This window comes from Meleagris gallopavo, chromosome 4 (genome assembly GCF_905368555.1).
Source record: "Meleagris gallopavo chromosome 4, MGAL_WU_HG_1.1, whole genome shotgun sequence".
NCBI classification, from domain to species: domain Eukaryota; kingdom Metazoa; phylum Chordata; class Aves; order Galliformes; family Phasianidae; genus Meleagris; species Meleagris gallopavo.
Genome location: NC_139407.1, coordinates 38,369,461 through 38,393,831, shown reverse-complemented (window position 1 = coordinate 38,393,831; position 24,371 = coordinate 38,369,461). Strand labels below are relative to the sequence as shown.

The window sequence follows — 24,371 nt, the reverse complement described above, 5'->3', positions numbered from 1 at the left end:
TGCATTACTAGGAGAAGAACACATGAACATTGCTCCCCACAGAATAATATAAGAAGACTGGAGCAAATCTTAGCAGAAAGAGAGTAAAACATTGCCAAAATCCATCCACAAAGAACACCTCTTCATTCATCATCTCACATAAACCTTCATTTATATAACTTTAAATAAAAGTTTTAATCTGGAAATTGCGGTTGTAGGTATAACAGCCATTATAACAGCATTACAGATTTAACTGGCTCACACTGGGAGTGTTTCTGTCTTTGAAAAATAATTCCGTCTGTCCTTCAGTTTCTTGCTGCCAATGACCCAGACTGTGAAAAACAGCAGTAAAAGAGCAGAAAAGAATAGCTCTGATTTTCTTTTTGGGGTTACTTTCAGATTTTTGGCAGTGGATTTACTTCCATGCTCTATAGATCAGAGGCAAAACAGCTATTTGAATTCTTTCTCCCTTACATCCTATCACCCAGAAGTTCACCTTTATTCATTAACAGAAGGGAAAGATGGACTGGAGAGAGCAGAAACCAGCTCAGTTTAAACTCTGCCTTTTGTTCTCACAACACACTAGGATTATTTATGTTTGAGTACAGAATGATGCACTCTGCTGGGAAGCTGACAATTAAAAAAGATCACATCTAATGATTTAAAAAGTCTAAACAGAAGATAACTTGGGTTGAGAAACTTCTGAGTCTGATCAGTTTAGTTTTCAATTGTTGTGCATGTCTGCTGTATTTTTCAAAATAAAACTCCACTTCTCTTTTCAGTCTCTTTTGCTCTGATGGAAGTGCAGCCTTAAGTCAAAACCCTTTTGCCTGCTCCCATGCACTGCAGAGATGCTGATAGACACACTTGTGAACAGACACGTTAAGTGTACAGAAACAAGGAGATATATTACAGGGAGGTGCTGAAAATGAAACTCAAATCTCTGGCATTTCCTTCAGAAGGGGTAAAATAACATCATGATCTTAGACTGCATTACTGGTGTCAAAGAGCTCCATAGTATGACTGTGTGAAAGACCTTAAAGAAATAACCTCTGTCCGACTAAAACTGAGATACACTGTGAAGGCCCCTTACTTTGGTGAGGAGACTTTTCTCTAATTCCTGAATAGACTGATATCTTGGTGCTTAATAAGTAAGTTTATAACAGCCTCAAATTATTTAGCAGATCATCAAGAAATGGGAAGGATGAAGGACTTGCCAAAGGAGTTAACATGCACTTATCAAACCCAAAAGCATATGAATAGCCTTTGCATGGGCAGAGATGGGAGATCAATTCTCGTTCTCTTTTGCACAATGTGAATACTTCAGATTCAACCAAACGACAAATTTCTGCATTGCTCAAACAAGTAGCTAGATTGAACTGGGCAATTTGACCTATTATCTTTTATCCCATCTACCAGTGATAAATCATCTTAGTTAATCTTCCAGGCAAAATCAACAATTGAGCTAATCCTGATTAGGCCTAATATTGTTTGAATCACATTTATGCTCACCCTGGAAAAACAGGTCACAGAAGTTAATCCAGCCTGTAAAAACATCTAAAATAAAAAAACCTATTAGACAAAGAAGAAGTCATGTGCCCAGTCAGCTGACACCTGCCACAGGCCCAATTTTAACGAGATTTAAGCATGGGCAACTTCTTTGATACTCTTCTTTTCTTCTCTCTCTCTTTTTTTTTTTTTTTTTACAAGTTCCTCAGCAACAAAAGGCTAGATGCATCCCTATATTTCTACCAGAAAAAGCCTTCAGGGAGAGTAGGCAGTCTATAAAAGGAAGGGGTTCTCCTAACAGCAGGAAGAGCAGCTGAAATTTGAGCAAAGAAGCCCAGGTTTTACTTCTTCTTGTGCCTGACCAAACCTGATTGTTGGCTGTTCTGAAACCATCTGGACAAGGAAATCTTATGCTGATGGTTTGGGTAACACCAAAATTAAGGTTCCAGTCTTACTATGAGATCATTCTCCCAGAGGGAGGAATTTTCTTAGATCATCCAGAAGTGCTTTGCTGCTAATGGCCAAGCAAGCCAAGTTGCTGGCTTGCTCCTCTTCTTCTATAAATATGCCTCAGCACACCTGAATTTTATAGCAGAAATAAAAGAAAACCCTGCTGCTAAACTTACTGCTGATAATAAAATAACTGCAGTGTCTTTTTTTTTTTTTTTTTTTTTTCCTCAGATTAAGGAAGACCTTTTTTGGGCCATTTTCCAGGATGAAAAAACAGCTGTCTTTGCCAATCTCCTTGCAGGCAAAGAAAATCTTCAAGATGAACTGCTCTGATAGAAAACAGGAGATTAATTTTTTTTTCTTTCCTTTACCAGGATGGCCTCTTCTAGAGTCAACTTTGTGATCCTGTAGGCACTTCCAGCTACAAATTAATTGCAGATTTGATGCATACTTGTTCATAGGTATCAGGAGTGGTACAGTTAAAAATTCTTTACATCCTTGAAGTCTACAAAATTAATTTCCCAGTTCTCAAAGTGAGCTTATGTGGAGCAATTTCTGTTTTTCTGCGATTTGAAGCATAGTGTAAGGAAACTGCACCTCAAAACTGGGCTTTGGAAGAGAATGATGGTCCAAAACCACAGCAACTCTTGCAGGAAAACTTCCAATTCACTGAGGAAGCAAAATAGCAGAAATTGGTGCATGTCCATGCTGAAACCTATGCTGCTCAGTATGTTTTCCTTTTTAAATAGGATATTTAAAAGACTAATATATAGCCAAGAACCAGAATTGCCTGTTCTGGTTTAAGAATAAGCTCTCCACCCAAACAAAGTATTAATATGTCACTCTGTATAATAAATACAAGACTTACTATACAAGGAAGTATAGCAAAATGGCTTTGGCCTTGTCTAAAACTAATATATTTTAAGTCTATATATAACAAGTTCCTCTGACAATGAATCGTGTAACGTCTACAAGACAAAAAACGGCACACTTCGTTAGCTACAGAAAGACAGGTGGACCAACAGAAACTTCCACTTAGTGCTTTATTGGCTGCCTGCCACAGCTTGAATGGGAGCAATTATGAAAAAATTGAACACATGACTTTAATAAGCTTCAATATGGATTGCTGTCTGGTAAAAACAGAGCTTTACAAAAAGTTACTCCGGGACTAGTCTTTGCTACTGGGAACAAATCTCTTGTTTCAGATGTCGATCACATATTCTTTGGATTATTTGAAAAGGTTAGCAAGAAGAGTGACATGTGAAATTAGAGGTGACAGGAACCAGGCTTGAGAGATAGCAACTCATGCTTGTGCCAGCGGGCAAGCACCTCTCCCAGCACAGTGGCTGCTGCATTTTTGCTCTTTGTGCGTACACATATTTATTCAAATTCAACACCTGGCAAAACTACATATTAACAAAGATGTGCTTAAACTCTTCGCTGTGAGTGTGGTGGGAAACTGTAACTGGTTACCCAGAGAAGCTGTGGATGCCTCATCCCTGGAGGTGTTCAAGATCAGGCCCTGGGCAGACTGATCCAGTGGGTGGTAGCCCTGCTAGTTAGATGTAACTGGTCTTTAAGGTCACCTGCACCCCAAAACACTCTGTGATTCCACAATAAATAGATACACCTAGTAGCAGACAGAAGGATCTATTTCCAGTCCCATATCACCTGGAACAAGACTATTGCAGCAATTATGGATCGTTTTACCTTCTATCAAGAAAAAAACAAAACAAAACTGGAAAGGTTAAGAGAAAATGCTGTTCCATTCAATAAGAAATTCCAAAGAATTATATCATCTTTAGCAGAAAGTGAAAGGAACATGACTAATATTAAATGACTTTCACCTTGAGTGGGACCACTGTAACAGCTTAGAGCACCCAGTATAGTAGCATCAGAATTGTTCTGTTTGCTGCAAGCTTGTATTTTCCTGAATATCCTTTTTTTCTGCTTGTATTTTCAATGGCCATCCTCCTGTACGTGTATTTGAAGTGAGCTGTGCATGCACCCCACACACTTTCCTATTTTCAAGCCACAAGTTCTCAAACAATATGACTACACAGTTTATAAAAAATCATACACAACATAAAGGAACTGTTGCAATCAGATGGCTTCTACAGAGTTTTATTTTCACAGGTTCTTGAAATTTTGCCCTAGAAATGATGGTATCCTCTTCTTTTAGCCTGACTCCAAGCTCCCTTATCTATAAAATAGCAACTATTAACAACAGTAATAACATGCATTGATAACAGCTCAATCTGAGATTCTTCTAACACATCATAAACTCAGTGAGGGAAACTTCCAATAAAAGCAGCAATAATCTGCTGCACAAATACAACACAGAGAACAACTGGCTAGTCAATAATCTGCAGCATTAGACTGTGGATCACAGGATTAATGAAGTCATCAGTGCAATAACTCATGAGAAAGCAGCTACTGTATCAGGAGGCATCCAGAGACTGCTCTGTGTAAGACAGGAGAAATGAACCTCCTGCTTGGGGATGGGAGAGCCTCTTCAGAAGGTGTATCTTGCTTTGGGCAGAACTGCTCAAAGAGGACAAGAGCTTGTGAAAAAAGCTCAGAGAGGAACAACTACAACTGTCACACATGGGAAAACAATGATCTGTGAGGAATGATTAAAAAGAGAGTGTCAGTCTAGAGACAAGGGCCACACGGTAACAACTCTGAAATAACGACGAGGTCTCTGCGAAGAGAGATGGAATGCATTCTTTTTCCATGTGCACTCACACAGGATGAGAAATAAGGGCTGACATTTTACAGCTGAGATCTCTCTTAGACATTCTGAAAATGAGATTATATTTGAAAGTGCAAATAAGAACGGAAACAGATAGTCTACAGAGGTAACAGAATAATTGCCTGCTCCTATTTAAAAAAATCTCTAGAGCCTTTTAGGCTCATTTTCCATCACTGAAAATTCATGACTTATCCAAAAATTGATCCAATGGATTTCAATTTTCAAAGCATCAACATTTCTTATGTAATTTCAGTTTTTTACTTCAGAACATCTTAAATTCTATTCTGACCTAATAAACAAGAGAACATAATTTAAAAATGACTGTTAGTTGCCAAACAAAATAAAAGGTCCATCCTCCCCAGAGCTCTAATCAACTAACCATATGTCATCATTGCTGTGCTCACATCAGAATATGAACAGATCAAATATAAGATCAGTCGTGGTGAGAGTCTGAAGTCATCACTGTTATCATCAGGGAGAAGAAAACAAAAAGGGAAAGCTACTGCTGAAGAAATGTTAAGATTTAGAACTAGAGAACTCAGGCAATAAACTGTTTTGAGGAGACATACGAAAGCTCTGGAAATAATGACACTACAGTCCTTTGTTTTTTGTTTTTTTTCTTAAGATTCAGAATTTACAGCAAGTCCTGGGCTAAATTAAAACATATTTTATTTTATTACTGAATCTGATTCTGCAGTATATTTCTTTAGTCGTGATAGCTTAATATCAGAGGAACAGTGCAATATTAAAAACCACACTGTGGCTCTATCAGTGTTTTCTAATCTCCTCTGAGATAATTTTTAATGAAGGAAAGAAAGCATCTTTCCCAAGTAAAATAATCCATAACATACTTGTCTTCAAACTTTAATTATTTAATGTAATTTCCCTATGAAGACACTAAGATTCATCTACAGAATCTTCTTTTATTCCAAAAGACTGATCAATAGGTTGAAATAAAAAGTGACTTAACTAAAAATATATATATCTTGACTTTTCACGTGAGTGAAAATGAAGTTCTAACAAACAATGTAAGTTTTTTTTTTAAAGGTTTTTTTTTTTGTCCACATTCAACATACACATACTTGTGTAAACTGTAGCATTTGCCAGTTGAGACTTGGCTACTTTTATCCTTTCTAAATGTCTTTCTTTACGCACTAGAGAACTTTTCATTTACCACAGAATTGCTATGTATGCACACAAAAGTGAATTGTTAACTTATAGGGGAAGGTGGAGAGCAATATATTCAGCCTGGAGTGAATGTAGAGAATAAATAGTCAAGGAAAGAATGTGCATGAACAATAAAGGAAATGTGGTAAGAAGTGTCAACTCTGCTCAACTGAAACTGCCAAGCATTACCATTGCTTTACTCAAAACAATAATGTTATATATCTAAAATAAGGGGGAAAAAAAGGGGAAAAAATGCTATTTAAGAGTCCCTCCATGTTTGTTCTCAGGGGTTTAAGGAATCAGATAGCAAATGCTTAAAACACTGCATAAATTGTTTGAATTTCTTTATGGTGTGTGTCCAGAACATTCCCAAAGAAACAGCCCTAGACACAGCGTTGGAGCAAGGACACTATGTTCAGCATCCCGCTCCGGAGTGCATGCAGGTGTTTTGAAGGAATTCTTGTCTGAAACCTGTCTTGCTATTGTTATGGTTTTGGAGATGTTCTGAAAAGAGAGCTCTGACAACAGAGCTGAGCTTTGTTTAGAGAATGTAATCCTCATTCTCCCAGCTGCTGACAGGAAAAGGCCACGTCTTGCTTAAGTGAAAAATTCCTTTCTCAAAGTCAAGGGATGAAAGTGGTAGAGAAGAGCAAATTTCTTGCCTGAACTGCAAACTTAAAACACCCGACAGATGGCTATTAACAACATCAGAAACAGCTTTTTTTTTCTATTCTTAAACATATATCAAAGTAAAAAGTTTCTACAGGTGGTATTAGGCATTACAGGGATACAGAAAGCATCCAAATAATAACCTGATCCTCTGGATTACAGAGGTCCTCCCTCCTACAGAAATGAATGGTGTGGAGAATGCTACACTCTTGCAGGCATAAGCAAGAGTTTATTGTTTTAAAATTAAAAAAAAAAAAAAAAAAAAAAAGCCACTGTTTATTTAAACAAAAATGCAGACCTTGGATACATACATTGCCATGACACTTGATTTCCATTAGTCCAAGAATATCGTCAATGTGAGTGCAAGGAAATGATTTTTTTGAAATGTATCACAGTTTGATTTTTTTCCTAAAGAACAGCAAAAACCTAGACACTGCCAAACACATCTAAATACTGTGGGCATTTAGTAAATGTAATTTAAAAAATCAAAGGCCAAAAAGTTGAGAAAAAGCATTGGAGGTAAAACTGATACGCCTGACAAGGAAGCAAAGTGAGCTGAAAAACTACATAAACTTGTTCAGAGGAAGATAATAGGCTGTGGACAACTGAGTCAAGTAGGAAACAGAGGAAGTAGATGAGAAGGGGAAAATTATGGCATGCTTCTCTATTGCTCAGTATGGCACTGAGATTTGCTGAATCATACTGCTCTTCTGTGGAAGACTTTTCTGCAAGGTCCTGATAAATCGTCCTGTCCCTTCTCAGAGTGAGAGATGCAAGGATTTGTAACTTATTATTTGTGCCACTTACTCTGTTCACTTAAAGGAGAAGCTGCATGCAGTAGATATGCCTGGACATCAGGCTGTGTCACGCTCTGGCCAGTGGGTCTGTGTACCCCATGATGAGACTTCTATTTTCAGTTCTTTTTGAGAGAGAGTTTAAACAACGCCAACTATAACCACATTACACTAAAAGCACACTTTAAAAAAATAACCAGCTTAACCATCCACAAAAGATGCTACAGTAATACTCTTCGAAGTTTGTTTCATAAAGGGTAATTATTTTTGCCTGAAGAATCCTATTTTTTTTCCCCAGAAATTTAGAAGGTAGATATGGAGGCTGACAACAAGGAGAACAAAAATTATTAAAATTAAAAATAAAGGGATGATTTGAGAATATTGCAACTAAATGCTTTGTTCTGACCTATTTCTCCCAGCATTTCTTGGGTGTTCTCTGCTTCACTTTTCTTCACGCTCAGCTTAAAAATCCTGGGTCAAATTGGCAAGCACATTGATGACTTGCAAGTACCACTCATCTCTGGAACACCATTTTGTGGCTTCAGTAAGTGCTAAAGGATTGAGACCAACACACTACAAATAAGCATGAAGTAAAACAAAGAAATTACTCCACCGGTGGCTTCAGCCAATGTATAAAGGCACTTCCGCTGATAGAGAGAGCCCACTCAAAAATTTGTATCCCATGTTTTTGGTGAAGCCATTTTGCAATCACATCAGCAGTTTGCTTCAAGACGTGGTTGCCTAAGGGCTGCAAAGGGAACGGCAATGGGGAGAGATATCCTGCCTTTAGCATTCAAAGTGAGGCTGCTGTAACCCAACTGTGAATGCACAGCCTTGGCATTTTCACCCAACCTGCCCCTCCTCTGCCCCATTGCCCTGCATGCAACATGGAGTACAGTCACCTCTTTGTCTACCAGGGATTTCTGAAACTAAATTTAATGAACTTTTAGATACTACAATGATGGGTGTCTCAGGGAAACATGGGAGGAAATTAATAATTACAGCCTCAGCAGGTTTTGAATAGCATGCAGTAAATAAGGTGATGGTCACACATTGAACAATGAAAGTAAAACAGAATGCTGAATAGGGGCTCATTAAGCGAGTGCTGCCCATCTTTAGGTTGGAACAAAGCAGGGGTCCAGTGGAAAAGCTAATCTGTTAGTTATCATGTAATTACAGCCTACATAGAAATGCTTACCCACAAAGGTCAAATAAAGGTTGCCCACAACATAAATACAGAGGTTTTAAACAAATCCAGTAATAGTATTTTCATGCAAATTTTTGCTTATGTATTGTTACATACTTTGAATATAAAGCTTACCAGGCAGCACTCACTATCCTTGTAGCACTGTAAATAGTCTTTCTAAACAACATGTTATTCACCTGAAAATTTACTAGTTTGAGTACATTAAGAGTTTGAGTAAATTCTTCGGCCCAAATCAGGCAGGAGATCAGCCCAAGAGATTCAGTCTGGGCTACTAAAGTTAGGATGCACACCCTTCCTCCAGCATACCCTCCTCTGGTCCTCGTGATACAGCCTTCACAAGTGAAAATCCTGGTTGTGAGACTGGCAACGAATGAATGGCAAAACTCACTTTCATTCTATAAGGAAAATTTGTTCAACGTGATTTTAGGTTAAGCCATGCTGGGAAAAAAAAAAATATATATATATATATTGTATATATATATATATGTATATATATAGTGTGTGTGTGTATATATATATATATATATATATATATATATATATGGGCAAGTAACATGAAAGAAGCTTGCAGTCTAAATGGGCTGCCAGAAGAGTACACAAATTTGGAAAGCTATTGAGTATACGGAATAAAAACAGCCTGTTGTTTATACATATATGTATATATACAGATATTTCTATGGCCTGTCTCCACCTCTGGAGACAGCTGTTCCCAATTAACATCTCTCACAAACAGCTCTGTGGTGTCAGACTGTATTATTATTTCCATTTTGCAAGAAAAAAGGTGAAACAGGAGAGCAGACCAGGTTCAAGAAGTTATCTTTGTGCCTCTTGCTGAAATCAACTGAATTTGATTTAAACAAACAATATGTAAAGAGCTGTGTCTGCAAAATGGTTGTCCATCTAGGTGGTGTTACACTACAGAGCTGCAATATGAATCTGAGATTTTTAATTCTCAATCTATTACATCTCTGAAAGATCACTGAACAATGCTGATCTGTGCTAAAAGATCATGTACCCTGAACAACAAACTGTACATTCATAAAACTGGTCTGTATTATTTCCTTCAGTAAAGTCTTCTATTCTGTTACTACCAAGATAGAACATTAGACAGGCAAGACATTTGGAAAGGAAAAATGAAGAGCTGTTTATTCCAAATGGTTGCTGTGGTGGGTTTGATGGCTCTTTCATATTCTGTCTGTGACTTTCCTTCCCACAAATATTGTCCACACACTAAAAGCAAGTAAAAGTTTATAAACACAGAAAATACAAAAACTACTAATGTGTCATGCAATAAGAAAAATCTTGTCATTTTAGCTAACTGTTTCAGAAGTAAAAGCTTCTATAAACCTAGATTTGTAGAGCAATACAGTAAAATTTACAAAACGTCTATAGTTAGCTCTTCAAAACCATTCTGACGACAAGTAAGAGTTGAACCTAACTACAGGGCCATAGAGCTCCTTCAACTCTTCAAGTACAGGTATGAGACATGCTTGTCCACTAGCAGAAACATGCAATTTGGAGGAAAGGCAGGGGAGGACATCAGTCGTCGGAATTTTCTTCCCAGTGCTTGCTTTCTCCAGTTGCCAACAAGCATGCCAATGGCAGGCACACAGCCCATCTAATAACTGCCCACCAAAAAGCATGAAGGTGCTTTCCAAAGCAACAATGTTTATGCAAGGACATAAAAACAAATATTTGCTCTTAGCAGATGCTGACACCCAAAGTTGTAAAGCTACAGATTACAACCTCTCCTTGCTCTCTAAACATGCTGAAGAAACTACAAACATGTCTCTTACAGAAACTGAAGAAAAACAGAAGCTTCTTCACATTTTAAAAAATGTGTTTTGGAAGCAGAATTTATTTTCTCTTCTTTTTGCATCACCTAGGCATTTATTTCCATTATCTAAAATAAATACAAATTTTCATATATTTTTTACAAAAGGAACATATCGTTAAGCTGATTTTAACTTATTTTGGGTGATGAAATGATGGGATAGTGCACAAGCATGTTTAAGGGTAATGTGTTTGGCATCCACTTCCTGAGGCTGAAGTAAACTCAATTACAAAAGTTAGATTTTTATATAAAGGACTGTCCAGACACTTTATGTGCTTCCATAATTCAGTGCCATTCCATTTTATTGGTACATGAGGTTTAGTCTGTTCATTTTTGGTGGTATTATTTTGTTACAAAACAAAACATACACAACTCAAGTGCATGTTCATATAGCTTGAAAGAGTCTATAGGATTTCCCCCCCCTAAGCTCCCAAAGAAAAGGTTCTGAGTGATTTATGGAAAAGTTACAACATTATGCTGAAGTATAGTGGCAGTAGATACTCCAGAATGTGTTCTGCCCAGCTCACACAAAGGACTGCATTCTCAGAGAATAGTCAGTTTGCACCAGTTTGACGATCATAAATATCAGAACATAACTATGCTTCCCTGAGTTAGAACAGCTTTTTGCATGGAGACAGTAATCTAAGAGAAACACGAATTTCATAAGGCCACTGCTGAAGAGGAACCATCAAACACACCATCACCTGTTTCACAGGAAGCAAGCGTTCCCTGCCCAAAGTTTTCCTTACAAACAAATCTCTCCCTAGCATTTCCTGCAGACTGTGATCATACAGTTTCCAGTAGAAGTACTCCACTGATGTAATTTATTGCCATTTTTTTTATTTTCTTTGATTACTCCTTACCTTTTTTTTTTCCAGTGACAAAAACACTCTACTAAACCATCTTTTCTTCTTTAGCACTTCCAGCTCCACAGGCAGCAGTATCTTTTTTTGATGGTTTCCCATTTCTTCCTTTAATTCATCCATATTTTAATACACAATTTTCAATACTACCCCAAGGAAGGGCTTGGGGTAAAGGCAGCCTAGGAGCAGGGACAGGAACAGAGCCTGTTCTAGGCTGTCCCAAGGCAGCTTTGCAATGGCATCATGTTGTGGTACCTCAGCTCAACACAGCTGGGCCCTTGCAGCTCAAGTTTCAAGCTTTGTCTCTGGTAGTCAACAGTTCAAACCCTCACTGCCCACCTAAAGCGTTTATTCCCATCTACAGAAATAAATTTCTCTAAATTTCCTTTATTGTAGTTCTAGACAGAACTTTTCCCGCCTCCATTCTTTTTTGTTATTTTTTTCCTCTTTTTTTTAAGGGAATAAATATTAATAACAGAGCTATAGAATAACTTTTTTTACTCTCTTCTTTTTAGTGATGCCTCCTGGTATACAGAAAGCAACAAAAACCAAACACATTTTTAGGCACACAGTGACAACAAAACTGTTAAGAAAGTATAAAATAAATTACATTTAACTACAGATGGAATTGATGAGATCTTCCAGTTCTTTGAAAACGGATTAGAATGCAAGAGAAGCCTAAATTTATTCAAAAAATGTAAACCATTCATTACCAGTTTGCAAGAAGATTATGTTATTTCTTCATCTGTAGCTGTATTTTCAGCTGCTGGCTTCCCACAGGCAGCAATCATTCATTCTACTCAAATCTACTTGGTGGCCCATATTCAAATAAAATAATTTTAGCTTCTTAAATAGAAATAATGAGTTCCCATATGTAACTCAGTCAAAGTGAAAAAGAGGTTATTATCATGTGATATTGATTCAAGAGGCGTTCAGATTTGAGAAAAAAGGAATTTCTTCCAGCTTCCAAATGCTAGTTTGCACTAAAAGAATAATATCAGAGAAAGTCCCAGATGAGCACTGGGCTGCCCCATGAAAGTAGACACAACGTATCCATCTATAAGAATGGAGCATCTCAGTGTTTACCCATTTTCAACAACCCAATGTTAAATACTGTTATCCTGTACAAAGATGCTGCATAATTTATGCTGCATAATTTACGCTGAGGCATCTCGATGAATAAGAGCAACAAATACTATACAATACGTGATATTTGGGTAGGAGGAACCAAAGCATAACTAAATAAAAGCCAACAGTGAGGAAACAGACAATGTGATGCTTGTGTTTGGCTTTTATTTCTGATAGAAATGAGTTGCCAAGAGGAGATAATGCTGATTTCACAGTATAACCTCTTCTGAGAAATGAGGGAATTGTTTTATCTACATTCTTTACACGTGTTTTTAAATATAATACATATGTAACTCGATCTCAACTTATGCGAATATAGAATTGGATTATTAATCCAATCTAAACATTTCAGAACATAACTTTTATACTTTTTTTTTTTTTTCAAAGGAAAATCTACCTGGTTGATGTAAAGGTTCAATCTGTATTTAATTTATCACAGTTAACACAAATCATGGCAACCTCTGCACAGAGTGAATCTGCATAATAGCAAATCAGGTATTTTTAAGTTCTTTATTTCTAATTCAAGGTTGACTTGCTAGGATTTCCCACAATTTATCATCCAGCCACTTCATTTTCTTATGTAAACATTTAGAAAGTAAAAATTGCATCCAAAAAAGAAGGGAAAAAAAAAGTAGAAATAAATGTTTATCCTGCCGTCTCTACTTAATAGAATAAGTTATATAAATAAAGGTTATCTTATTGTTTGGGCTGATCGGACACAGAGACACAGAACCAGGCTGTCTATCAACAGCCATAAATGGTACAAAATCCAACTAAAGAAAGAATTAAAACCATTTGCTTCTGAACCTGTGCTCCACATACAGAATTTCCCAGTGCTCCTGTGTAGTCACAAAGACGTTCCATGGCTGGCAAGAATAAGAAAATTACTAGAAACCTTCTGCAAATGAAACCCAGCTGCTTAAGCACAATCCCATATGTCTCCTACACTGTGTGGCTATGATAGTTTAAATTGAGCATAAGAAAGAGATGAAATATTTATGAAAATTAAATTTGCAGAATGCATGTCAGTAACCCTGAAAAACATTTCTTTTCAAATGAAGACAGGAAACCACATTTTTCACCCAACCAGGTTAGGGTAGGTTATAGCAGCGGTATTCACACAAGCCTCTGAGATGCCTATGTTCTCTGCAGCCTGCATAACTTTTACTCAAACCACTGATTCCAGAAGCAGCGACCACAAATACTGACTCTGACACTGGTGTATCAAGTGTTTGTAAACAACACACACAAACGAAATACTATGTTTTACTTCTTCTTCACCAAAAGGTATCATGAAGGCTGGGAAAAAGTTCAGATCACATTAGGTATTCTGTGTACTGACACTACCCTGAATTGGGATACTGCTGGAATGAACAAAATCCTTGTTAAACATTTAAGAGAATGCTTTCAGATATTTAAGTAAATGAATACATTCTGAAAGAGACACCTTCAGGCTGTTTGTTTACCAAATGTTCATGTTTTCCTTGTACTGGCTTTCTCAAAGGAGCTATGAAAGAAAAGCTCGGTGGGGTAAAATAGTCACAGCAACAGAAAAATGAGCTAACATTTAGATTCAAATAAAGCTATAGAAGCACAAAATACCTCCTGTTTTTCCCAATGGCAAACATCTTGCATGAAATCCCCCCGGATAGCTTGCATCTCTCTCTGTAGTCCAGGTCTTGCCTGTCTCAGCAAATCTGTTATCACTACAGCAAGTTCTGCTAGTGAGTATGATCAGGTTTTCATTTCCTATCCAATCCTACCTTTCATCTCTATACAGGCAAATATCTTAGAAAAGGTGACACTCTCTTTTCCAGGTGCTCTTCTCTCTCTTTATGGGATTGAGAAGCCCAGAAGACCTTTTAGAGAGATAATCCTTCGGATGGTTTAGCACTCAATTATTGCAAATTCCTGCATGTTACAAATACCCATACACACATGGAACTGTGACCTAAGGCAAACAGATGCAGTTGTCTTAGCAAAGCAAAACCAAGACACAGCATTAATATTTATACTGAGGATTAATAATAAAGAGGCTGCAGCAATCTGTGCTGCTTAGCCCTGAGTTCAGCAGACCAGAGACAAAACCAACTCTTCCCATATTCTTGTGCTGCTTGAATGCTTTCCACCAGCATGCTGGGGCCATGGGATAACCCAGGACACTGGAATCATACCAGAAGAGATCCATGATTTATTTGAAGAAGCACAGCAAACAATGTCTCCCAAACTCTTTTTCAAAGGAGTAGCTACAAATATTTTCTTTTCTTTTCACAGGATGCATATACATCAAGAATTGAGTACCTTCTATGATGCTAAAGTGATACAAGGCAGATATCAGCAGAGAAATTATGATGAGTACTACTTACATTAACAATATCTGAAGTAACAGTTTAAAATTTGCTGATCAAAAATATTAAATAATATCTCCTTACAGTCAGTTTACAACATAAAAAACTGAAAAACAGAAAGATGCAAATGGAATTTGTAAATTGACAGGGTGGATTTCCTTATAATCCCTAATCTTGACATGATGGTGCTATATTTCTTTTATCAAAGATTTAAACTTCCACTTCTGTCATGTACTCAAAGTCCTGTCGACCCCCAAAAGACCATTTCCATTTAAAATTGCATAGGTGTTTTATATGACTTCCCGAGTAAAGACTTCATGGTTAATTTGGCTAACAAATGGCACCTTTAGTTTCAGTCCACTCAAATATTCTGCAGTCTAGTTATGAATCTGAAGCAAACAGTACCCAAAAGTTGTAGGAGGGAAGTGTTTGCTGAACAGCAAAATAAGCCTGGCCTTCAAACCTGCATCTTGTCAAGGCCAGATAATGGAGTAGCAGACACTCCGAGAATGATAAACTTCTGCTCAGAACAAGTGGGTGCAAAACATGCATATCTTGTGTGTCCTGGGCTCAACCGTACCTTCTAGACAAGTGAGGGGGTGGAGGAATACAGGAAAGAAGATGCATATCCTGCTGTCTTCCCTGCAGGTATGATGCTGAAGAGAACAGATTTCCAGCATCCGTGACGCTCACCACAGGTCACTTTTATTGCTGATTAATAGCGACAGATTAATAACTGGGGATACTACATAATGGCTTCGGCACAAAACTCCAGAGCACACAGCCATAGCTATGCCTTTAACAACTGTGCTCATACTTGCAGTGCTTTTTTGCCATATGGTTACTGGGATCAGCTTACACTTACAAAATTATTACTTTAAACACATACTAAACAATAATACTGTACATCTACCTCTCAAATAACACAGCCCAAAGGCTGCCTGTCCTCATGCCTCAACCTTCAGCTTCACACAAGCCAAACAATGTCACTTCATATCTTGCAAGTGCATGAATGTTTTATCAGAGTGCAAAAACCCATGGAGTAGCACGGAGTATTGCCACCAGGACTCATTGGTCTGGCATTTTGCTAGATGACAGCTAGACCAGCAGGTGAACACAAATCTCTTTTTCAGATTAAAATGAAGTGCAGTACTGCCTGCTCAATCCCTTGAGAAGTGAACTGTGTGACAAGTAACTACTCTAAGGAATTTTGTTACATCAGGTTTATATATTCACCAGCTTGCAGCCATAACAATTGTGATGACTCAAAGTCCCTATGGCTTTGGATCTTTTGGTTGTAGAGCCTGATGTGTCATGGTGTGGCACGAGGATGGAGCACACCAACAGAGAGGTAGGTGTAAGTGCTTACACTGTAGGTGTAAGTATCGCCCTGCTCCTATAAGACAGCGCTGGCTTCAGCACAGCTTTCTCCAATATTCTCTTCCCTGTTTTTCATAAACGTTACCCTCTTGTACTCAGAAAAATCCCTCATGATTTCCAGAAATCAGCTTAGGACCAGCCTATGACCTGCTGTGTGCCCACTGGGAAGGCAGAAGGATCTGTCAAATAAATATCCCACCTATATCCCAGAAGACAGGCAGGAGGGAACCAGGACCCGGCACATGTTAAGCTACAGCATCTTAAGGCATCATTCCATACATAGGATTGATATAGCTATTTAGTGATTTGCCCAATACTCAGCCACCCATGCAACATTTCTTTCTTTTTTTTTTTTTCCTTTGGAATCAAACTTTGGTCATATTATGGAATATAAGCTACTTTCCCACCAGGATATAAGAGATGTTTTGGCAAAGAGAGTTTTTGCCCCTCATTTATTTTACAACACAACCCTCTCATTTGCCTCATCAAGCTCAGTAAGCCTTTTTTTTTTTTTTCTAATGACCAGTCAATTTAAACTTTTGTCCTATGTCAATGACAATTACCTTTCTCATCTTTGCTGAAGATTTCCTTAAATGTGAATTCCAGCTTTGAAAATTACCATCTGCAATTTTGCAATGCAAGATAGAAACATAAAATAGCACTCTGTCCAAAATCCTGAAGACTGAATCTGCAGTTCTATCTGACTGAGCTGATCTACTCTCAACACATGTTGTCAGGATGACCCTTTGCCCTCAAGACTAGGGGGAAAAATAATTAAACCCAGCCAAAAATACCCCAAAAAACATCTAGAAGATAACGTCAAGAATAGTAATTGCTGGTCCAGGTAAAACAAGTGGAGTCAGAAGTATTTAAATTCAATTTAGAAAAAGGCATTGGTCTTGTGGATAGAAAATAAGCCACAGATGTAGCAAATGCCTTGACTCACACTGATTTTTTTGTCGTAGCACTGTGTAACACAGCCACAGCCTCAGCTGCAGAATCCACTGGGTACAATGTGGGCAGGGGGATCTCCATCCAAAGCACCAGTGACTTGTCACCAAGACAGAAGGATGCAGCATTCGGCAGATTTTTGCCCTGAGTGCAGTCTGGTATCACATTTTCACTAACAACTTAGATACTGATTTAGATGTGTTTGCTTACAAAAAACTGCACTTGCTACCTAGGCTGAGAAGACAGCACATGAACGGGAGGACAGGACTCACATTGAAAATTGTTCTCAAGAAATGAGTCAAGTGAGTGAGAAAGCCAGGTATGCTGTTCAGACATAATATCAACATAATATGCAGACAGTGTAACACAACACACATGCAACGGCACAAATAAACAATCTGCCAAATGGCCTTTCTCTGAAAAAGGATCTGCAAATTACAAAGGCTTATAAGCTGAACACAAGAAAACAATGACAAGCTACCATGAAAAAGGGAAACACTCCACTGGGATGCACAAACAGCCACAGCCCAACAAGCAGCTCTTCTGCAGTAGCAACACAAGATCCCCTGCTAAGAGCCGGGATCTGCACACCTTCCTGCATTCAGGGCAAACCCACTGTTCCATTAATGATATGGCTACAGGTGCTGTAGTAATGATGTGGAACCATCAGCACCTCCATGGGCGTATCTCCAGGCAAAATGCAGGCTCCACAACCTGATCATCTCCCCAGTGTGATCACTCTGAAAACAGGCACTTGAAAGGGCAGAAGTGGAAGCATCTACCAAGCAAATTTAAACTGGATTGAATACTGCTTTAGAAAACTTTGCACTCGGCCTGAGGCCAAATTACTTAAAGGATCTCTTAATTTGATTTTTAACATGCCAGTCATAACAGCTAGCCTGGAAACTGCCTAGAGCAATAGGACTTGGACACATAGCCCAAAGGGTAGGAAGAGGCAAAGCACTACAGTCATGTAATTGAAAAATAAATTAACACATTAACAATATAATTTAACAGTGCATAGTTTTGCAACTTTTTTTTCCCCAGTGATTTCTCTCCTAAAATTATCCTAAAGCATTTGGCTTCAGTTGCTCCTACTTTCCTCTCTTCAATTGCTGAGAGGGCTTGGGCCATCCTCCATCCCCTTCAGCTCTCAGGAGAAGACAAGGAGCACGTGAGAGCACTGGGGGCTGCCTTGTGGGCTCCTCAGCACCCACCTCTGTCGCAGAGCCATGTTTATCAGCACAGTCCTCGGGAAAGCAGAAATGGTCAATCTGAACAAGGCACTGGTTACATGTGTTGCAGTTTGGACAAGCACTCAAAAACCAAGTCAAGCTTCCATTCCCAACTGATGGGAGCATACTTTCAATGCAAACTGAGTTCAGGAACAGCTGGATTTCAAATCAGACTCTTAGGAATCTTTCTCTGACGTGCAGCTACAGTGTTGATCAGATCTAATATCTAGGGAGCAACTCTGAGTACCTTTTGCATGCTGATCTTTGCACCTGAACTTCTGCAATGGTGCAAACATCTTGTCACAGAATCATAGAATGGTTTCGGTTGGAAGGGACCTTTAAGATCATCTAATTCCAACCCCCTGCTATAGGCAGGGACACCTCCCACTAGACCAGGTTGCTCAAAGCTCCATCCAGGCTGGCCTTGAATGCTTCCAGAGAGGGGGCATCCACAGCCTCCCTGGGCAGTCTGTTCCAGTGACTCACCACCCTCACATCTTGGTCTCCTCCAGGCCAAAGGAGTTTTCTGCGCACAATTCACTGCAGTTCTGCTACAAATCTGCATATTACCTCTGCAGATGCTCCTATGTCAGAGTGCAGCTGCCCACCCCAGGGGTCAGTCATCACACCGAGAATGCTGGCATCTTTAAGAGCATAGCTTCTAAATGCACTTTTAAATGCAGCTGATATCTGTGTTTCTAAACTACATTAGATGTCAAGTTTTTTCTTTTTGGGTTGTTTTTTGTTTGTTTGTTTGTTCTTTTGCATTGGTAACTGAAGATAATTTAGGAAGCCCGTTGTTTTTTCAAGTTATCGTACAAAAAACGGAGTGCCAGATCACTAACAATTTAAGAATGTTTCCAAGGGAATTGAGACACTAATAAAAAATCCGATACATTTATGGCCAGCACCCGGTTCTGGGTGAGCTGCGTACATCCCCAGCTGCACTGCCCGCTTGGGCAGCAGAGGGTGCTGGCAGAATACCACAGGGTCCCTTCCAAGCATCCCCCAGGTGGGTATGCAATTGGGCCAGAGCCTGCACTGAGGGTCTCTGAGAATGAACAGGACCAGAGAACGGATTGAAAGAAGGGCTGAAATAGCACCTACAGCTTGCAAGATCTGCTTGTGCTACGCAGAATTGACACCGTGCTCACTCCTATGCATTCACACAGGCTACGAGATGCTCAGTTGAAAATCAGACAGAAAACAGGACTTTCACCAGTTGCTTTGACATACAAAGAAAACCATCAACCAGTGGTGGGCAAGAGCTGCTACATCTGGCACTGCAGCCCCCCCACCTGCCCTGCATCCCATTCCTACCACCCCCCTGAGCCACCCCATCACACAGAGCTGCGGGACAGGTGGATTGCATGAGTGCTGCTGAAGCATCAGAAAAGCTCACTCTGCAGACTGAGGATTGTAGGTGAGGTCACAGAAAGTTTAACTGTTTAGTAAACGGAGCTGACTAATTAATAGAGAAAAAATAAAAAACTCCTTGCTGTATGTTCTTCTTTTCAGATGTGATACTCAGATTGCTAACAGCCAAAAGACGGAGTGCTTTACTACCTTATTTGCAACATCTTTAAAGACCCGATGTTTAGCAAACAAAACGACTCTTCAAAGACAGCAATGTACGCTCCTTTCAAAGAACATCGGCTCAGGAATGAAGCACACCACTGTAAGCACGTTGATGAACTAAAGAAAACATGCCCTCACATTTGCCAACTACTGAACTGGCTTTCAAATGCAATTGCTGTAAATACATTTCACTCATTAACACGCGTTCCATATTTTCAGTCTCCATAATAAATCTGCCACGATTGTGCTGTCAATCAAAATTCTGCCTCATTACAGTCTGTTTGCTGCTAATTAGTGCCCCCTTCTCTTATTAGCTCTGTCAAATTTTTGCTTCCTGATGGTTAAATATAGCATTTTCATTTATCATTAGCATGATGCTTTCCTATTAGGACTTCAGTGGGAACAAGTTCAGCCTTCTCACTAAAGAAGCGCAACAGTTCTTAGCGTTCTTAAAAAACAAACAAACAAACAATCCAAACAAACAAAGAACAATCCAAACAACAACAAAAAACAGCAAACAGCTCGCTCTGAGAAGGAGTAATCAGGCGAAGTTAAAGCCTAAAGCCGCTCAGGATTCCTACGGGAAGATTTAATCCACCCGGCCGGCGTGCGAGGCGGCGCACGGAGCCTGGAGCTGCCCTTCCCCTCCCGCCCCAACACCGCGCACAGCACGAGCCCCCCCCGCAACCCCTCTCAAACCCCCCACCCGCACGTACCGGCTGCGCTCCCGCGTCTCGGCTGCGGGTCCCGGCTGCTCGCCCCGCTGCTGCCTCTCCGCTCGGCCCGGGACGCGAACGAGAAGCGGCTCAGCCGGGGCGGGCCGCGGGCAGGCTCCGTGCGCTGGGAGAGCCCCGGCCCCGCCGCGATCGCCGCCCCCCTCCCGAGCCGCCGTGCCGGGGTGCGCCGAGCAGAGAGCGGCTCCCGAGCGGCAGCGGTAGGAGGTGAGGAGGGGGAGAGCGTGAGCGGAGCGAGACGCCCGCCCCGCAGCTCGTCACTGGACAACTGCTGTAAGCAGCGGGGGAGCCGGTGGCATCGCTCAGGCGCTAAATGAGTTCCTGCGGCATGTGCGCGGGGCTGCCGGCGGCTCAGCCGGGCTGCAGCCCGAGCCGTGCTGCCTCAGCTGGGCTGAGGCTGCAGGACGTCCGCGTTAACTACATGTGGATATTTGCTCAAGAAAACGCTACTTTCCATCGCTACACGAGTTTCGATCCCTTACTAGTTGCTCAAGTGGATGCAATCTCAGCAGATAACCCAGCTGCAGGTCTGCTTTTTGGCACAGCAACAGGCACTAGAAATATTCTGGCATCAAACAGAACAAGTACAGGGTCTAGTTTGTGAGCAAAACAGAGGTGAGATCTTGCAAACTTAGAATCCAGCACTACACCAGCAACACTACAGACTGATGGGCTGCAACGGACAGACTCCCAACTACCGCTAAGAAAAAAAAAAAAAAAAATCACTAAGAATTTACAAATTCACTCCATAGCTACAGGTAGCAATTAGCAGTGAAAACACTAATAACGAGAAAAACAGCTTTGGTGATTCATTAGCTTCTTTTTGACCAGTTTGTTCAGTTTGGCACTGACTCTCTCTACTCCTGCAGCTAATGAGAAGCTGGCATCTCAGTGAGCAAATCTCACTGCCGTGTTTTGAAGGGTACTTCACACTAAAAAGAGCGAGCCAAAGATCCACATCCTTGACAGCGCTTAGCAAAATGAAAATGACATCTATGAAGTGGGCACCTGGCAGCTGTCATGCAACACATAGTAATAAAGTAGCAAAACCCAGCTGACCAAGAGCCATCTTCCTAAGTCTTGTCCAGATATTAAAAGCCCAATGAGTATTGGCCTCGCCTTCTCAGTGATGTGGGGCACTTACTTTTCCTTTTTTTTTATCCTCGTTTAAATATCCATACCCTGGTTGATCAATAGGTCATTTTGCTGTGTGAAAGCAACAGAAACATAGATTTCTATACGCATAATTGGAACACATTTATGAGACTGTTTGTGTTTTCATTGGAATATATAGCAATATATAACATGTTAGTATCTAAGCTATTTTTTTTTTTTTTTTTGTAACAAGTCCTAACTACAGGTTTGCTCCACACTTAATATCAATTTGCATGGGAAATATTCTTGTGCCTCACATTTAATGTATATGCTGTGTTGCTATGTACATGCTTGATGTCCTTCCCAGTCTCCCATGTAAGCACAAACAAGCACTAGAGCTTATCTAAAAATCCCAATCTGCCAAGTATTGTACACCTTTCATCAAAAGGACAGGATGATGCTCAGTGAGCTTTCAGACCGCAAGATGTGGAAGAATCATTATTACAGACACATGGGATGGACACCACAACTCTTGGTTGTGACTGCAAAGAACTGGATAGATCTAGACTTGCAAATGGTGTAATTTGAAAGGCTACCATTAAAAGCATAAGGAATCTAAAATGAGATGCTTTTAGGATGCCACAGAAAAGAATTTCTTGTGCAAACATAAGTTTTTTAAAAATCTGTATGTAATTCAAGTTTGTATCTGTCCACAAATCTTACTACCCTACTGCAGTAGTGAGGTAAAGTGCATGATGGTAGGAGCTCAAGTACAGCTGTTAACATGGTCATTTCTTGAATAACACAAGAGGTCTCCCATCCCATACTCCAGTACTTCTGACCTTAGCACAGAATCATAGAATGGCCTGGGTTGAAAAGGACCCAGGACCCAGGACAATGACCATCTAGTTTCAATCCCTCTGCTATGTTTCACCAGTCACTAGACCGGGCTGCCCAGGGCCACATCCAGCCTGGCCTTGAATGCCTCCAGGGATGGGGCATCCCCAGCCTCCTTGGGCAATCTGTTCCAGTGCTTCACCACCCTCTGAGTGAAAAACTTCCTCCTAATATCTAACCTAAATCTCCCTTGTCTCAGTTTAAAACCATTCCCCCTTATCCCATCACTATCCATCCTTGTAAACAGTCGTTAAATGCATAAATGACACCATCCCATTCAGCAGAGCAGAGATGCGATGATAACTCAGTTCTGGAAAGCCACTGAAAGAGAGAGGCTTTTTGCAGAGAGATATTATGATCATATTTTTCTGATGTCTTCGGTGTTCAAGATGTGAGCTGTAAAACTAAGCAACCTTTTCTATTGTGCATTTTTAATGAGGGGCTGGGAACTCCTGTTGGTATTAGAGCACAAAGCAGTACAAATAAATAAACAAGGCAAGCAATAATGTGCTGTAATTATAGGACTTCTAGGCATGCTGACAGCATTCATGGATCTTCCCCTCAGTCCTGTGGAATAGGTCAGCTTTGTAACATTTATTCACTGCGCAATATACAAGAAAATAATTGCACTGATAGGGAAATCATATTCCCAAAAACGGGAAGAAAATTTTCAAGATATCATATATGTTGAAAAAATTTTCTTCTTCTACATCATAGAGGATGACATAATTGTTTCCATAGTTGTTAATGTCATCAATGATGTAACTGTATCTTTAATTTCTTCCTGCTAATTGTTGTATTTCTTATAAATTCTGTGTTCTGCAAAAGCTCTTTGCCCATTAAAATATTTTTCTAAGCCAAAACACAAATCAAGTCTGAATTAACAACATTTCATTGCTTCCCCCCTAACCCCCTCCCCCTCCTCACACACACTTTGGACAACCATCCAGCATTTAAACTGCAGTAAGTAACAGTCACAAATAGAAGATTCTCCCTTCATACAATACTTTCTTACTGATGCTTTCTCCATGAGAACTTGCAAAAACAAATTCTTTAAGATGCAATGGTCTAATATTTTTGCTTACCATGTGGTGAAACATAGCATTCCCATTCACAGTGCACAAACTCAAAAAGAACAAAAAGATGCTTTTAGTCTACTTTGAAAAACCAGGACATTCAAACCCAGGGTAGGCAGACAAAAAGCTGTGATGTGTTTAGAAATCTCTGAAAAGACTCTTAAAAGAAGGGACTTGAACGAATTTTGCCCCAATTTTTTCCTTCCCATTCCACACGTGGAGAGCTTCACAATATAGCTCTGGTGCACAGGGACCAGCACTGCCTTGCAAACAACCCCCCCAGCCTACTGCATGCAGCATGGCTGAACGAGCCCTCTGGTATTCCAGACACGTATTCCCTCCTGGTTACTTTGTTTTTTGTAGTGTTTTGTTTTGTTTTTCAGAGTGCTGCCAAAGCTTGTCCTCCTTCCATCACCTCCCCCATTTGGAAAGGGGAAAATGCAAGCAAGAAGGGAGAAAATCCCTCAACTTGTCCAAAGTATGCAAGGATGATTTGTGTTCTCACTTATGGGGTATGACTGTCACTGCTGATCTGCTTTCAGGCCTAGATTACATGTGATAAGGGCTGACCTTATTTGAGCATTCACACATTATGCACTCATGGAGAGCACGCTGGACACAAAAGTCCCTCAGATGTTCTGGGCATCAATCACGCTCACAGCGTGGAGGCTGCCAAACTTTTCTTCCACTTAGCTCGAGAGAGGAGAGGGTAGTCCAAGACA

At 39.9% G+C, this 24,371-nt stretch overlaps 1 protein-coding gene across 18 annotated transcripts in view; it reads right to left on the bottom strand.

Moving 5' to 3' along the window:
• BMPR1B (bone morphogenetic protein receptor type 1B) overlaps window positions 1-24,371 on the bottom strand; it is a 237,409-nt gene that overhangs the window by 58,360 nt on the left and 154,678 nt on the right. The window contains exon 1 of one of the 18 annotated variants that reach the window (XM_085222939.1): window positions 20,564-20,717. The exons of the other annotated variants lie outside the window; for them this stretch is intronic. The gene's annotated coding sequence lies outside the window, so the exon portion shown is untranslated. Of the gene's footprint in view, window positions 1-20,563; window positions 20,718-24,371 lie in introns of those variants that run through there. 18 annotated transcript variants of the gene reach the window in all.